Source organism: Fukomys damarensis, unplaced genomic scaffold (genome assembly GCF_012274545.1).
Source record: "Fukomys damarensis isolate Sample0158 unplaced genomic scaffold, DMR_v1.0_HiC HiC_scaffold_19, whole genome shotgun sequence".
Lineage (NCBI taxonomy): Eukaryota > Metazoa > Chordata > Mammalia > Rodentia > Bathyergidae > Fukomys > Fukomys damarensis.
Window position 1 is genome coordinate 6,335,698 of NW_022900931.1, and position 4,626 is coordinate 6,340,323.

Sequence of the window (4,626 nt, forward strand, 5' to 3'; positions counted from 1 at the left end):
CCCCTCGGATTGATTATAAAAGGCAGTTATGGAGGGAACTGTTTGAGTCCACTGAATTACAAACGGCGACGAGCAGATCTGACGGATTAAAACGCACTGAGAAAGACATCTCGGGCTGTGCCTGAATGGGCCGAGCCAGAACGAGAGGAAATTCGGCCTGCAATTCCAATCAAGGGAAAACTGGCAGAGCCAAGGGTCGGAGGAAGCCTCGGATTTACATTTATCTGTTAATTAGCATTAACACCCGCGGTAGAGGGAGCTCACCAGCTTGTGGCGCAGTGACCCCGCCCCGAATGTGTTAGCGCCACAGAATGTGTAATTACTTTCAGCACTGGCGTCGCGCGGAAGGGGCGGGGCGGGATTCCCCTGTCCTAGCCCGCGCCCTCTGCGGCCCCGCCCCCAGGCTGCGCGTCCCCTTGTTTGTTGTCAATGGGACCAGGCTCGTTTTAACCAATCGGAGAGCGAAGCGGCGCGTGGGGTGATAGCGCGTCATCGATCAGCAGCTCAGATTTGCATAGAGGAGCACCGCCCATCTCGGCCAGGGAGCGTAAGAAGCGAATAGTCTCTGAGTCCTCAGCCCAGCCTCCTGCGCGTAATTTAAAGGAGTCTCTCCCATTTGTGTTGGGTCTACTCTGCAAACGGAGCAAACGACTCCGTCCACCGGTCTGGGACCGAAGAGTTAATACGCCGCCATCCCTCAGCGACCGCAGACCGCCCCTGGCTCTAGCTGTGAGCACATTACGTCATCTTCGCAACTGCCTCTTCCCTCCCTCCCTGCCCGCCTGGTAGTGGGTTGAGTCAAATTTAGCCCCCAACACTGGAGACAGACCAAGTCACGCTTTTTCCAACCCTCTCAAAAAGGCAGAAGTGGAGACCCAACAGGGCCACGAACATCTCACAACTTCGGCGCCTTTGCACCTGCCGCGATAATGCGCTTGCACCATTGGACCTCAGTCCCGGGAACCTCAGAGCCACTGGGGGCTTTTAAACAGCTGCAAGCACCCAGTGCTTTGAAAAAGTTCCGCAGGGATTCTGACGCCCATTCCACAAACGGATTCTCACTTCTTCAGGCGCCTCACTCAGGCATCTTGCAGCTGGTCGCATTGTGAAAAGGTGCAAACTTCCAAGAATCCATCCTAAGAGATAAGAGGACTGCTCAAAGAAATGCGGAAATAAAAATACATGTGTTCAGAGACACTCAAAGTCCAGTAAGGCACTGATAAATGCATTCACATGATGGAACACCATGAGATTAAGAATTATACACATAGGGCTGGGGATTTAGCTCAGTGGTCCCGTGCTTGCCTTAGTCCTGAGTTCGACCCCCCCAACTCCCTCCCCGACCTCCGTACTGAGGAAAGAAAAAAAAATTATAAAATAGGAGCTGAGAATGGTGGCACACGTCTGTAATTCCAGCAACTCGGGAGGCTGAGTCAGGATAGGGAGTTCAAGGCCAGCCTGTCTACATAGTGAGACCCTGTCTAAAAAAAAAAAATTATACACATATGGCTGGGGTATAGGTCAGTGGCAGAGTGGCTTAGTGTGTGCAAGGCCCTAGGTTCCAGTCCTAGTAACAAAACCAAAAGGGAGCCGGGCGTGGTGGCTCACGCCTGTTATCCCAGCACTCAGATCGCTGTGAGTTCAAGAGCAGTCCGGTCTACATAGTGAGTTCTAGGTCAGTCTCAACATAGTGAGACCCCCATCTCAAAAAACAAAAACAAAAGGGGCGGGGTACATAAATGACAAGAAAAGGCTTTTATCGAATCAACAAAGGCAAATCTTGCTTGTAATCCTAGCACTCTGGGAGGCAGAGGCAGGAGAATCATAAATTTGAGTCTGGCCTGGGTAATTTGGCAAGACCCTGTCGCAAAAAAAAAAAAAATTTAAATTAAAAAGAACTAGCTTAGTGTTGGTGATCCTAAATTCAGTCCCCAGTATTACCCCTTTCCCCCTACCAAAAAAAAAAAGAAAAAGTTTCCTATGAGTTTTGAGAGGCAAATGCTCAGGGGTCAGTCAAGATTTAAAGCACACCCATTTAAAGTTACTGTGTGGCCTTGAGCTCCTGAAGTAATTGTTCTTAGCCTCAATTTTCTCTCTAAAATGGAGATGACAGCCGGGTGTGCTGGTGTGCACCAGCAATCCCAGTATACTGGAGGCTTCAACAGGAGGATCATGAGTTTGAGGCTAGCTTGGGTTACACAGTGAGACCCTGTCTCAAAATAAAGTAAAATAGAGATAAAATGGTGCTCTTCATAGTTGTGAAGATTACATGAGATCACATGCATGTTGGTCTGACAGTATTTATTGACCATCTATGGCAAACAATTCCTACCTTCTAAGAATGGGGGGGGGCAGTAAACAAGCACATAAATAACAAATGCTGGTTCAAGTATCTAAGAAAAAGTAATGGGACCTGATTTGTGAAGCCAAGACTCCAGCTGCAGTTATAGCTCAGTGGTGGAGTTTCCCTAGCATGTGCAAGACCCCGAGTTCAAACCTTGCGAAGTGGCATTTAAAAACTGAATCTAGGAGACTGGTGATTTAACTTAGTGGTTCTACCACCTGCTTTGCAAGCGCAAGGTCCTGAATTCGATCCCTGATACCAACCCCCCCAAAATTTACAACTATGAGGAAGGAACTTCCTGTGGTATAGTCTGGGGATAGACAATGGACAAAACTAAGGAAGGCCTAACAGTTGGCTGTCAGTTGTGCCCATGGGAGTGGTGGGATATGGGTCAGATTGTGCTTTCTTCCTGGTATTTCGTTACTGTCTGAGTTACTTTTTATGATGAACATGTATGCTATTGAGAAATATATTGTCTTACTTTGGGGGAAAAGCAAGTAAGAATGCTCTCTTTGTTGTTTACACTAAGAAACAGAAATCACACCTGAATTCAGCTGCCCTGCTCTGGAGCTGGCATCAAGTTGGACAGTGCCATCATCTGTGGCTCTCAGTGGCTCTGCCAGAGCTCCCTACCCCTGAACAAATCACTTTGACCAAGTGCCCTCCCCACTAGAGCTGGGCTACCTTGAGCACCAGGAGACCAAGGAGGCGGGCATAGGGCTTCCCACTCTGCAGCTGTTCTGGCTCCCAGCAGACCTGCCCAGAGGCCTTGGTGCCTGGCCAGGTAGTCTGAGGGAGCAAAACTGAAGGCTCCAGAGAAACAGAAGAATGGCACTGCCCTGGACCTGAAGCTCAGTAAGATACCAATACTGCCCTCAGGCCTGGATCTCACATGAATGAACATCTCTTTCCAGTGACACCTTGCTCTGGCTGGAAGGACAGAGGCTGGTTCTGTGACAAGTCAGGACCTGAGTTCTGCATCTGAAAAGGGAAAAACTGGACCAGATGACCATTTTGTCAAAATCTCTCTCATGGATCTGGCACCTGCAACAGGTCACAGAGTATCATGCATACTGACACCTCCCCTTTGAGGCCTTTGCTCCCAGCGCCTCTCCCCTTCTTCCACCTCCTCCAGTCTTTCAGGACTCATTTAGAAGTCCAGGAAGACTTTCCCATGGACTGACCAAGAGTTCAGTGAAGAGACTGAGTTAGAGGGTGGGAAATCACAAATGTGCTCTGGATGAACTGAAGCATTAGCAGTCAAGCTTGTCAGATGGTAACAGGGTAGGTGCCATTAACTTTGAGACCTTAGAAGGAATGGCTGTCCAGGAACAAAAAAGCAAAAAGCAGTGAGGCCAAGCTTTTGTGGGGGGAGGGGGGCAGCACTGGGGATTGCACCTATGGGTTTTGCCCTAAACTACATCCACAACCCTTTTTAATTTTTATTTTGAGACAACAGGATCCCATTGAGTTGCTGACTTGCTCAGGCTGGACTTGAACTGGAGACCCTCGTGCTTTCGCAACTGAGTCCTAGGATACAGGTGTGTACCACCACTCCTGGCTGCCCCAAAAGCTCTTAATTTAAAGGAGAAGGTAAGAAAGAGAAGCCAGAAAAAGATAAATCAGGCCAAGACTGAGGCGGGAAAACGCAGGACAATAAGTCTATGAGCTATTAACAGCATCTCTCTGAAGTCACTGACTGGGGAAAGGACAGGAAGATTGAGACTGAGGCTGGGAGAAGGGAGAAAGGCTGTGGACCAGAGAGGATCTGCCTCCCAAGGGACGTCAGAAGGCATTTTTACTTGCAGTAACTGCAGGATTACTACTGTCCCCATCACACTGAGGAGGTCTGTGTGTGTCAGCATCTGAGGTGGCCTGACCTACTACCAAAAAGTGACAGGCAGCTGGGAGCACCTTTGTTAAACTGTGTTCAGCTTGTTACAGAGCACAATCCCTTTGGCAGTCTGTGTGAACACATGCTGTCTGAAGCCTTTCCTCAGGGTCCACTCCCTACCCTATACCTGCTATGCCGGAGTCCTACCCTGGCAGCTGCTGCCAGATGGGGAGGCTGCCTCGGTGGGTGGGGCTGCTTCTGCTGTGGAGACCAGGACCTTTGCATGTGTCACTACTTGCATATTATCCCTGCAATAGCATCTGCACTGAGGTTCTCTACTTGCTCTGTCCATCACTACACTCTCCTACAGCACTATTATTTATTCTTCCTCTACCTGTGACACATTCAAATGGTTCTCCAAAAAAAAAAAAAAAAAAAAAAAAATTTA